We start from the raw sequence: 14,010 nt of genomic DNA, 5'->3' as shown, positions 1-14,010 counted from the left end.
CCCCCCCACTTTCTCTTTGGTTTGCCCTCCACAAGGACCCCAGTTGTACAAAAAAAAAAGCATAGGGTGATAGGCTAAAACTCTGAGACCCAACTTTATGGCCAGAGGAACCAGGAAAAGGAATCTCTGGTAGTAGGAGAATGTGGAAGAAATCTTGGAGAGAAGAAATCTGGGAAAAGGGGTCCCCTGTGTATATGACTGAATCCAATTGTGAGTGGGACCACCCAGAAAATCATTGCAAAGGCTTTCGAACTAAATTACAATATAAGCCATGGGCCCTGTCTCCCTAAATGGTTCATGTGAAGGGCAGACCCAAACACACAGCAAAGGCTTTTGACACTAAACTGACATTAGAATCATTTCTTAAAGAGGGTGAGACAAAGCTGTGGTCTGAATCTAGATGAGTTGATTGCCTGATGAAATAAACAAATGAAAATCAGCACTTACTAGAATATCAAAACATAAATATTAAGAATGATCAATCTGCAATCCAACTTTATTTGCCATACAAAGAAGAAAGAAAGTCTGACTAATTCTTTAATCAATCAGTTTAAATTTTTTTAAAAAATACAACCCTATCTCAAAGGAAAAGATAATCAACAAATGTCAACAAATGACCTAATGTTGGAATTATCAATGACCTTTAAAGTGGATATTACAATCATATTCCATGAAATAAAGGTGGACATTTTGAAGTAAATGAAAAGTTAGAAACTCTCCACAGAGAAATATAAACCTTAAAACATAGAAATTTTAGAACTGAAAAATATATCTGAAATGAAAAAAGCTACTGGAAGGGCTCAAAAACAAAATGCACGTGACATAGGGAAGAGTCAGTTAGTCTAAGTAGATAAGTGAGATTATTCCTGAGCAGCAGAGAGAAAAACCGTTTTTTTAAGAAATGAACAGATTTTAACTGGGCAGAGTGATTCTCTCCTGTAATCTCAGCTATTCAGGAAGTTGAGGCAGGAGGTTTGCAAGCTTGAAACCAACCTCAGCAACTTAGGGAGACCCTGTCTAAAAATAAAAAATAAAAAGGGAGCACTTACCTGACATGCATGGGACCCTGGGTTCAATATCCAGTACAGGGAGGCGGGGGAGCAGGCAAAAAGAGAAAAGAAAGAAATGAGCAAAGCCTTCGTGACTTTTAGAATAATATCAAAACTCTAAGATTTACAACACTGGAATTCCTGAATGAAAAGAAAGCTTATTGTATAAAAACCATTTGAACAAAAAAAGTGTTTGTCTTTCTAGTGAAAGACATATATATTCACAGGTTTAAGAGGCTCAAAAACTCCAAGAAGATAAATCAAAAGAAAATCATACTACCAAGTGCCTTGGGAAGCTGAGACGAGAGGATCACAAGTTCAAGGCCAGCTTTAGCAATTTAGAGAGACCCTAAGTAAATTAGTGAGACCTTGTTCAAAATAAAAAAAAATAAAAAGGGCTCCGGATGTGGCTCAGTAGTAAATTGCCCCTGGGTTAAATCCCAGCTCACACTGCTCCCCCTCCCCAACAAAAGAAAAGGAAAGAAGAAAGAAAGAAAATTTTACTATATTGTAATCAAACTGTTGGAAATTGAAGATAAAAGAAAAATCTTGACAGCAGACATATTAAAAATAACACATTGTATATAGGAAAACAATAATTTAAGTAACTGTTTTCCTCAACAGAAACAGTGGAGACCAGAAGATGGTGGAGGAATGTCTTTAACATTTAAAAAGTAAAAGGGAAAGCCTGTATTTCTATATTCAGTGAATAAATCCTTCAGGAATGAAAGTGCAATAACAATCTTAGATGGAACTAAATTCTGATTTTTTTTTAAATATAAGGAAACTGATTCATAGTGGGATAGGGAGAGGGAGCATAGGAGGAATAGACGAACTCTAGATAGGGCAGAGGGGTTGGAGGGGAAGGGAGGGGGCATGGGGTTAGAAATGATGGTGGAATGTGATGATCATTATTATCTAAAGTACATGTATGAAGACACAAATTGGTGTGAATATACTTTTATTACAACCAGAGATATGAAAAATTGTGCTCTGTATGTGTAATAAGAATTGTCATGCATTCTGCTGTCATATGTAATAATAATAATAATAATAATAATAATAATAATAATAATAATCTTAAATGAAGGGAAACAGAAAGGGTTTGTTTCCAGAAGCCCTGCTGTAAGTAAATCACTAGACAAAACCAAACCAAACCAAACACCATCATGCATCACTTAATGACAGGAAAACATTCTGAGAAATGTCATAATTAGGCAATTCTGTTGTTCTGTGACCTTCATGCAGTGAACTAACACAAACTGAGGTGGTTATGACCTCAATAGGCAATATGATCTTATGGGACCACTATCATATATGCTCTTTTGTTGACCAAAATGTCATTATGTAGTTCATGACTGTTCTTCAAGCTAAAGGGAGATGGTACCAAAGGGACTTGGAACTTTAGGAATGGAGAAAAAGCAACAGAATTATAATAGGTCATTTTCCAGCTCTTCATTTCCTTACATTTGCACATTTCAAGCAAACATTATGACGTCCACTGGTTATGTTGTTAAGGTCGAGCGAGCGTCGGAGGAAGAGACCACCAAGAGACTGTCTCATGCAACAGCAGAGGGTTTATTGGGGATCCAGCATGCTGGGGCTCAGAGCTCACTTGAGAGGAGCAAAGAGCCCCGAGAACAGCTTAAGCAGAGCTTATATACATTCTTTAGGGGAGGGCAGGGACTTCACATACATCATAGCATCCCTTAGCAAATCATCACACGCCACGGGAAAATCAAATAACAACTCTAAATCATGATTAGCACATTCACTGGCGGGAACAAGTTGGGTAAGGGGGATTGGTCAGTACAAGAAAAGGGTATACATTTGAACTGATTGGTTTAAGTCCTGAGGGGTGTATGTGCTGAGCTGCATGGTTTCTGGGAGGGGTTGTTTTTACAGAGCAACCAGATGGTCAGGAGAGATTTCTCAACATACATTTAGTAGTTTTTCCAGGAGTTGTTTTGACATCTACATAAATTTCAGGTTTCAGGAAAACAGAACTTAGACTCAACCAAGAAAACAAAACTTAACTTTTACATTCTTAACCTTTCAATGTGAGCAGGTGTGCATGTACTAATGTACATAGATATATGTGCCAATTATGGAATAAGTGGTATGGATAAAGGGTCTCATATGATTGTAAGACTTTTCTGTTTTTCTTGAAGTGCTAAAATCTTAACTCACACCATGAAATGTTTGGAATGCATATTATAATGAGTAGAACAAGCATTAAAAGCATTAAAGAAATAAAGCCAAAGGACAAGAGACAAGTGAAATACACACACACACACACACACACATACACACAAAACCCTAAAATAGGCAGGAAAGGGGAAACATAAAGACAAGAAATTAAGGAAGTGAACAAAAAAGTAAAAAAAAAAAAGTAGATCTAAACCCAACCAGATCAATAAATTCATTAAATCTAAATGGCCTAAAACACTATTAAAATATACATTAGAAGATTAAATTATAAACCAAGACCTTACCCTATCTTTCTGTAAGGAATCTACTTTAAATAGGATGACACAGATTAAAACTAAGAGGATGGAAGGAGATAACTGTTCAGGCCGTAACTTAAAGAAAGCTGGAGTGGTTATTTTAACACCATAGAAAATTTACCTTAGAACAAGGAAAATTACCAGGGATAAAGAGGATAGTATTGATGACAAGGTCTAGTTTACAAAGAAGACATAAATATCCTACACATACATGCTCCAACAGCAGAACTCCTAAGTACCCAAAGCAAAAGTGATAGAACTGCAAGGAGAAATAGAATAATTAGAGGCCTCAACAGTGTTCTCTCAATAACTGATAGAACAAGTGGATCTAATATTAGCAAAAACACTGAAATTCTAAACAATATGACCAACAAATATGTCCTAATAAGCATTTATAGAATACCCCTACCAAAAGCAGCAAAATATACATTCTTCTTGTATGCATGAGGAGCCTTCACCAAGACACACCGTATCTAGGTCATAAAATAAACTTTAACAAATTTAAAAGAATTTAAATCCTGTGAAGTATGTTCTTTGATGATAGTAGAATTAGACTACAAAGCAATGCTAAAAAGATATAGGGAAAATTCAAAAATATTTAGAAATTAAATAACATGCTTCTAAATAATTTATGGGTCAAGAACAGGGCTCAAGAGAAATGAAATATTTTGAGTTAAATGAAAATTAAATTATAGTATATTGAAATTTGCAGAATGCAGCTAAAATGATATTTTGAGGGAAATTAAATTCTCATATTAGGAAAGAAACAAAGGCCTCAAATCAGTCTAAGATTCCACCTCAAGAAATGGACTAATTCATTTTAAGAAATGAACTACCCAAACTTGTTCAAGAAACAGAGAACACAAAGTTTCCTAAATGTCTTATGTCAGATTTGTGGTTAAAAACCTTCCTCCTTTCAAACAAAATCTAGGGGCAAATTTTTCACTGCTGAATTCTAGCAAATATGGTAAGGAAGAAATAATGTCAATTTTCCATAATTTTTTTTCAGAAAACCAAAGAAGCAAGAATATTTCCAAATTAATTTAGTGAGGGCAGAATTATTCTTATATGAGAAACAAATAAAAGACATTATAAGTAAAAAATAAATAAATAAGAAGATTGCAGATCAAATGTACCTCATGAACATATAGATTAAAAAACAAACAAACAACAACAAAAAACCCCACCAAACTCCACAAAGTGAATCTGGCCTTATCTAAGGGTGATGCATCATGGCTAAGTAGCATTATTTTAGAAATGCAAGGCTATTTCAGAACTCATTTATCTGTTGAGAGCCACAGTCAAGTCGGAATGATGCCTAGCATTTTGCCAGAGGGAATGGTTGAAAGGTGACGCCAGCGAGCCATTAAGATGATGATTGAGTTAAGCTGTATATAATTGCTGTGACGGGATGATGCTAAATTGAAACAGGCTGTGTATTGAGTTGTATATGGACCCTGCTCTAGCAATAGGGCGGCTCAGGGAATAGGGCAGCTCTTGCTGCCTCAGGCGCCCTACTTTGGAGTTCCCGGGGAGTTCTCGCAGGGTTCCCAGGGAGTTGGTGTGGAGCCCGGGAGAGAGCTGGGAGAGTTCCCGGGAAGTGTGCGTGCAGTGTTGGTGGAGTTCGGGCAATAAAGTTTCCTGTTTGAACATACAAGTGCTTTGTGGCGGCTCGGTTATTTGTGCCCAGCCAGACTGCGGCACTTACCAATGTATTCTACCATTTCACAAGGTAAAGAAGACAAACCACAACTATCTCAATAATGGAGAAAAAGCATTTGATAAAATTTAGCTTCCACTCATGACTCTTTATAAAACACCTCTCAGTAAACAGAAATAGAAGGAATTTGTTCCACCTAAGAGAGGGCATCTGCAAAAATATGCTTTCTACCCAAGATCAGGAATGAGACAAGGTCTTATGGTCTCATCATTCCTAGTCAACAGCATATAGAAAGTTCTAGTCAGTACAGCAAGGAAAAAAGAAGGAAGGAAAAAGAGGGAGAGAAAAGAAAATAATCAAGGGCACATAGATTGTAATAGAATAAAAAAAAAAATCTCAGAGAATAGCACGCTAAGAGAAATAAGCCAATCCCCAGAAAACCAAAGGCCGAATGTTCTCTCTGGTAAGTGGATGCTGATCCATAATGGGGGAGGGGGCACAGGAAGAATGGAGAAAACCTGAATTGGGCAAAAGGGAAGGGATGGGATATGGGTGTGGGAAAGATGGTGGAAGGTGAAGGACATCATTACCCTAGGTATATGTATGATTGCACAAATGGTGCGACTCTACATCATGTACAACCAAAGAAATGAAAAGTTGTGCTGCAATTGTTTACAATGGAATGAAATGCATTCTGCTGTCATATATAACTAATTAGAACAAATAATAAAATAAAAAAAAAACAACTCTGTAGACTGCATTATTGTCTGCAAGATCCTATGGCATCTATTAAAAAGTTATTAGAACTAATGAATAAATTTATTAAGGTCAGTATATAACAGTTATATTTTGATACTGAATTGCTAACTAGTTTTTAAAAATGACACTCACAGTAACACCAGAAAAAAAGAAAAGGAAAGAAGGAGGGAAGGAAGGGAGGGAGAGAAGGAGGAAATACTTATAATTAAGAAAATGTGCTAATTTTGTATGCTAGAAACTACAAAATGATAATTAGGAAAATTAAAGATGACTTAGATAAATGGAAAGATTTGTCATGTACATGCATCAGAAGATTCAATATAGTTAAGATGTTAATTCTCTCCAAATTGACCTACAGATTTGATGCAGTCCCAAATTCCTGGCAAGATTTAAAAAAATAGATCTAGAGAAACTGGGTCTAAAATTTATATTAAAGAGCAAGGGAAACTGAGTAGCTGACAGTGGTCATATCCAGAGTGAAAAAAACACCCTGATTACATTTTGGCACATTCCCCAGAAGATGAAAAATAAGACAACTGCCAACTCTGAGTAACGTGCATGTTATCTGTGTGGATTGGGTTAGTTTGCCAGGGCTGCCATAACAAAGCCCACAAACTGGGTGGCATATGCAACCAAAATGAATCATCTCACTGATCTGGAGGTTAAAAGCCCAGATCAAGGAGCTGACAGGGTTGATTCCTTCTGAGTGCAGTGGGGATGGGTGCGTTCTAGCTTCTCCCATAGATTTTGGTAGTTTGCTGATGATCTTTGGTGTTCCTTTGCTGATAGATCCCTGTTTTCATCTTCAAATGGTATTCTTCCTGTTTGAAAATTTTCCTTATCTAATTTTCCTGTCTCTAAAATCTCCCTTTTTAAAAGGACACAATCATATGGGGATTATGGCCCAGCCAAATGACATTATTTTAATGAATTACATCTGCAGTGACCTTATTTTAAAATAAGGTCATATTCTTAGGTAGTGGGAATTAGGACTTCAGCATATGAATTTGGAGGGGAGACAGAATTCAGCCTAGCTTATTTTATTTTATTTTTAATTTTTTATTGTTGGTTGTTCAAAACATTACATATTATAACCTAGCTTATTTTAAATTTGTACCATGATGCATACAATTAGAAATGACTAGGAAAGTGTGAAAATAACAGGGTAGCCAGCAGAAACAAGTCCTTTCTAACTATGTAGTCTTGTGGTTGCCTTTTCTGGGGATGACAGATTTCTTTGTTCCTGAGGATGAATCTGGTAAAAGGTATATTTAGCTATGCACTATTACATAGATCTTGGCAAGTGCAAAAGTTGTGCCCTTTTCTCAAGCATATTGAGGAAAAGATGAATGCTGGCAATGTTTTGGGTCATTTAATTGTCATTTTCTCTGTACCTTTACTTGCTACCTGTATGAGGTCATCTTTCCATTACTGTAACAAGTAATTGAGATAATAAACTTATAAAGAAGAAAGATTTCTTTTGGCTCAAAGTTTTTGAGATTTCAATCCATGGTTGGTTCTCCTCATCACTTTAGGACCTGTGGTGAGGCAGCACCTCATGGCAGGTGTGCATGACAGAGCAAAGTTGCTCATCTCATAGTCAGAAAGCTAAAGAAAGGAAGAGCAAGGGACTGGGTTCCCACAATCCCCTTTGACAGCATGCCCACTATGAACCACCTTTTAATGGTTCCACCAGCTCCCAATAGCACCAGGTTGGGGATCAAGTCCCTAACACAAGGGCCTTGGGAGGACATTCATCATCCAAACTGTAGCACCCCTAATAGCATGCAGGAACAAACATGCCATACTGAGGTTGGTAGTGGAAAAGCACTACTACTTACAGGAATTCTTTTAGGAGAGAATTAACTTTTTACTGTTAGGGGTAACCATAAAACAGCAAATATCTCCCAGCCCAGAAATATACAAAGTTGCCTTGCCTCTAACCATAGAGGCATTAATGTTGGCTTGAGGTATAAGTTATATAGCAAAATATTGGCACTACCAGCTCTTAGTGACTAACTACTGATGATGAAGAGCTGAAAGCAGTTTTTATTTGTATTCAAGGCCACATCATCCTCTTATGCTCATTTGGAGATGAGGATGTGGTGGGGAAGATAACCCGGCATAATAAAATCCCAGAATGGACAAATTAGTCCCCTGCCCACCCACCATTCCAAGGGATGCTAAGACCTGCAAGCTTCCTGCTGCAATAATGTCACCTGACAGATGTGGCTGCCCAAGACTCTATGGAGCTTCAGAGACACTTGACTTTTTAAACATTTTTTTTGGCTATAGTAGTACCATACTTCTATAACCAAATGAAGAAAGATGGGAAGTAAATACTATTGTCTCAATACTCAAAGACAATCCTTTCTAATATTTTAATGCATCCCTTAACAGTTTATTCTTTATTTATTTGCCTGTAAATAAATTATAACAATGAATTTTAAAGCATTTCAAATGCCACCTGATTTTCTTGTGGATGTGCCAACACTGATTTAAGTAGAATCCTGTTATTGATGATTTAGTGTGTGCTTAACATTTTTGTCCTGATTTCACTGCCATATTTCAAACAAAAGCACATCCCTCTGTGACGCTAAGCTAGGTTATAGGGTCTTACTCAACAATTTTGGACATCAGCCTGGTTCTTGAAAAATTAACTTATTAACCATCCTTTGGAGCTCATGGTTGCCTGTCACCTTGAAGGGAAATACTTACTTGGTGACTTTTGTCTGGATTGTTTGAGCTGATTATACACATGTACTCCAGGACTGTTTCAATTCAAATTGTGTGTAGTCAAAGCAACTAAATGATATTTGAAAAGAACAAAGGAATATTATCTTTACAACATGAGAGACCAAACTGGGAAACAAGATTGGTGTCGACAACAGTTTGGCCAAGTCCATATCTCATTTGTATGATACGATTGCACCCAGCCAGTATCGTGGTCACTGAATAGCTATTTTTCATCTTGGTCTGCTACATTACAAGCTCTTCTAAGAGCCAGCTAATGCTATTTTCCCATGCAAAAGAAAAACATGATTTAGAACAAGGACACTGGAGCTCTTTATGGTTGACAATGAGCCTTTATTTCCCACATCTCATTAGGATGTTTCAGGAGGTGAGTGGTGAGCACAGTGTCAGGGGCAGCATTTTCTATTGATTTATGTCCTGTTATAGAATTAATTGAGTCTGGACACAGGGTCTCATTTTCTTGGACATGTAGCAGGTAATCATGCTTCTCCTGTACATTCAAATTGCTTTCCAGATGGTCTGTTATGAAGGATTTATCTTTAATATGATTAATCAGAAGCAAAGGACCTCAATATGTTTGTGCACATGCTCTGCGATGCAGATTTCCCCAGCTCCACTGGGACAGATTAACTCCGTCCTGGCCTCACTGTTCCTGGCTCACCTGAGGACCTATGCCTCATGTTGTTGTTATCTGTGCAAAGAGAGTTTTAAGGCATCCTAGGTAAAGGCCCTAAATTGGGGAAAAAAGGCCTATAGTATATCTTTAAGGAAACAAGACAGCATCATTTATAATACAAAAACAAGCCACTATTTATGTATTCAGTAGGGGAATAGTATCTTAGGCAGCTAAGAAAAAAACTAGACTGGATGGCTCAAATAAGCATGATAACATGCTTATCATGTTATGTTAAAAGAGAAAAATATGATGCTGTTTTTACAGTAAAGTCTCAGATGTGTAGAATACATGCATAGAAAAAAGACTGGAAAGAAATATGCCGTGACACAATGGTGCCATGTCACAACAGTGGATGTCTTTGGTTGGACCACTATGAGTGGTGGTCCATTCTTCCCTACATTTCCCATTAAATGCAAACAAAACAGATCAAAATTCTCATCGCCTGGAAGCATGGTGCCTTCAGAAGTAGTTGCCTCCTGAATGTAAGAATCTGCCCACATCAGCTTAGCAAATGATGTGTTAGATTAGTCACATCTCCGGCTCTCTCCCAAGGTGGGGAGGGAAGCTCTTCACACCCTCCTACAGGACAGCTGTCCCCACATAACAGTTGTACCCCCAGAAGGAGTATGCAGTTGAAGTAATTGAAATCTTTCCACCAGACATTGCCTGTGAGTTTTCAGAGTCTGGCAGCCAGGTAGGTGTGATTTGGTGGCTGAGTTGGAACTCCCTTCAGGCATTAAAGGGCTTCCTGAAAAAGTTGCTTTTAAATCGAGGTGTTGAAAACGACATCCATTATCATAGGGCTGCAAACTGCTTCCATGCAAAAGGCAATGTGTTAGTGCCTTGCAGGGATACGCTTTGATTGAACTTAATAGGATAATGTCTTAGTCCATTTTCTGTTGCTATAACTAGATACCACAGACTGGGTGATTTATGAAGAACAGATGTTTATTTGGCTCACAGTTCTGGAGGCCAGAAAGTCCAAGAGCAAGGTGCCAGCATCTGGTGAAGGTCTTCTTGTTGCATCATATCTGAGAGGGCATCACATGGTGAGGCAGAGCAAACATACTAGCTGGCTTCTCTCTTCCTCTTCCTATATAGCCACTAATGCCACAGTGGGGGTCCCACCCTTGTGGTCATTACCATATGTCTTTGGGGCATTAGGTTTCTAACACATGAACTGTTGGGAAACACACTGAAAATATAACAGATATTGTAAGTCTTGTTGAACTGTTTATTTTAAAGAATCTCTTTATTCCACCTACATTTTTTGTCCACTGTTTCTTCTCACCTCCCCTTGGCCACACCCCACCTTCCTGGTTAAGGAAACATCTGCTATTCTCTGAGCACCTCATCCTCCCAGACCACCCACCTTTTTCCTGTTGATGGCAGTAGAGATGACCCAGGAGCTGGGTCCTGAAGAAATTGAGAGTTGTCCTCCCTCCTCATGTCCAAAAATAGAGGTAGAAGGCCCAGCACATGGGGGGCCTGTGTTTCTTGGTGGGGAGGTAGTATCTATCTAACAGGCAGTGGGGGAAGGGGTCAACCAAGACCCACAAACATATATTCAGGCAGAGTTTTAAAATGCAATCTTAGAGCCTGTGACATCAGAACCACCTGAGCTCTAGACCCAACCTTTAGTCCATCTACTCAGAGTCTAGGGTCTTGGACTGCAATCTCTCAGGTGGGCATTTTGCCCACCAAAATGAGTGAAATGCTTTGTTAGGGGAAGCAATTCTTGTCTTACTACAGGACCTCTCCCCTTTCTGCAGTGCCACAAAGATACACCCACATCCTATTGCAGAGTGCACATCATATACGCAGCCAGAGTCCATGTCACCTGGACATGCCACTCCCAACCACCTGTATTAGCAGAGCCATCAGGCATTCTTGATGTTAACACTTAGTTGAAAGTTTTCCTTGGCTCCTTGTGTGTGGCGTGTATGAAGCCCAGGCCTGCACTGGTTACTCTCTGCTATGGTTTGAATGTTGTATGTCCTCCAAGGGTTCATGTGTTGTAAGCTTGGTCCCCTGTGGCAATGTAGAGAGATGGTGGAAACTTTTAAGAGATGAGGCTTAGTGGGAGATCCTAAAGTTATTGGGGGTGTTATCTTCCGAAGAAATTAAGGTAGTTCATGTGGGACTCTGTCTTAGTTCTTGAGAAAGAAAGATGTTATTAGAGCAAGCCTGACCCTTAAATTGCTCATGTACTTTCTGTCTGGTGATGTGGTCTGCCCCATTGCACACACTTCCATTGTTGCCATGTCTTTCACCAGACCTGAACTGATGCCAGTTCGATGCCCTTTTAACCTCCAGAACTAGGAGCTAAATAAACCTCTTTTTCTTATGAAATTACGAGCCTCAGGTATTTCATTTTAGTAACAAAAAATGGACTAATACACTCTCCTACTTAACCTACTTCAAGCCCAGCAGGCAAATATGTCATTTCCAACTTCCCAAGGGAGGAAGGCCATCCCTCCATTAGACATCTTGCCCAAGGCCTCACAGTAAACAGACATGTGAATTTAAACAAGGATCTTCCATCTTCATTTTTAATGGGATGGCTCTTTCTCTTACATTGAAAGTGCCCAGTAAGTTAAATATATTCTGCACTCTTTAAAGATTTGGCTCCTTCCTGGGCAGCTGCCGTTGAGCCCCTTTCCCTTTGTGTCCACAGAACAGAGAACCAGATCAGAGGTCTGTGATATCAAGCTCTAGAAAAGAACGGTCTTTAGCCAGATGCCAGCATTGCATTTAATGGTGAAAACGTTTAAAAAAACAGAATCATTGCCAGAGTCCTGCAGAGCCATATTGTTGCCTGCGGCAAAAGGAAAAATCAATACCAGTCCTGTCTTTATTTAATATTTTGATGTTTAGTTCATCATGTATTTTGCATTGATTTTTATTTTTTAAAGCATTGCAATTAAAATATCATTTATTTTGATCCCTGAAGTTCTTGATGCCTCATCTGTCTCACCCTGCTCTAGCTCTAGAAAAATAAAAACATTTTCATTAAAATGAGGAATAAATCAAGGATGTTCCTTAGTATTATTGTTACTTAACCTCATAGGAAAGTGCAGGGCAAGGGTCAGAGAAGATGATCACATGCTGAAAAGGAGAAACCAGATGGTGATGACTAGAGAGCCGTGTCATTTACCACCAGAAAATGACATTAACCCAGAAAAAAAAAAAAAAAACATTAACTAAAAATCATTGGGACTTAAAAAAAAATTGGGACTTAAATGTAGGTTAATAAGATGTATTTGTATAGGATCAGTATAGCTTTTTTCTGTACACCAATAATAACCAAGTAAACACATAATGGAGGAGAAACTCCATTCACGACAGCCACAGATGTAATATATCCAAGAATAAACTTATTAAAAGATATCCATAGCTGTGAAGAAAACCACAAAGCTGTTGATAGAAGTGGTATAGACTAGAAGACCCAGAAACACATCAAATTTTATATAAGAATTTAGTACTGATGGGTCCTGTCTTAAAATGATTCAACTTCTGATTTTTTTTAACATTACAGTGGTGTGAAATAATTTCCTCATTCAGTCATCCTGTTTATCACTTTAAGTACAATATTCCACAAATTATGTGAGATATCCATCGCTTTATTATAAAATAAACTTGGTGCTAGACCATCTTGCCCAACTGTAGTCTGATTAAATGTCCTGAGTACATTTAAGGTAGGCTAGGCTATGATGTTCAATAGGTAAGTTGTATTAAATGCATTTCCAACTCATGGTAGATTTATCAGAATGCAGCCTCATCGTACATCAAGGAGCTTTTGTACATGCTATGCAGGGTAACTGGCCATCCCTGTATTCCTGGGACTAGGAGTTTCCTGATTACATGGGACTTTCAGCATTAAAATTGCCATGGCTGGTTGCCCTAAGACCAGAGGAAAAAAAAATAGTCCATTTAATAAAGAGCTTTGGGAGAGCTGGATAAATGAGTGGTTCCCAAAACTTGCTGTAGGTTGGAATAATCTGGGGGATCTCTACACATACTGAGGTGTTATGTTTTAGATATGAGGTGTCCCCCAAAAGCTCATGTGTGAAACAATGCAAGAAAGTTTAGAGGTGAAAGGATTGGGTTAGGAGAGTCTTAACTCTCATAATCAGTGCATTAATCCCCTGATAGGGATTAACTGGGTGGTAACTGTAGGCAGCTGGGGTGTGGCTGGAGGAGCTGGGCTTTCCAAAATATATATTTTGTCCACAGGGAGGGGAGTTCTCTTTACTTCCTGGCTCCATGTCCCCAGCTGCTTCCCTCTGCCACAAGAAGCCATGATGTTCTGCCTCGCCTCTGACCCAGAGCAAGAGTCAGCCATCTGTGGACTGACTGCAAAATGAACATTTTTCTCGTCAGGTCTTCTGTTACAACAGTGAAAAAGAGGACCAAACCATGAGGCCTCTCTCCTACCTGAGATATCCCCATTTCATTGATCTGTGCATCAGGATTTTAAATAGGTAGCAAGTTCGAAAAGCACTGGACTAACCATTTGCGGGGAAACTAAGATGCTTCCTGTCTTGTGTATATTTTCTCTTCAGGGGGGCTCAATACTTAAACATGAAGAATAAAAGATTCTAG

This window comes from Marmota flaviventris, chromosome 2, assembly GCF_047511675.1.
Source record: "Marmota flaviventris isolate mMarFla1 chromosome 2, mMarFla1.hap1, whole genome shotgun sequence".
Classification (NCBI taxonomy): Eukaryota; Metazoa; Chordata; class Mammalia; order Rodentia; family Sciuridae; genus Marmota; species Marmota flaviventris.
This window is presented reverse-complemented; position numbering follows the sequence as displayed.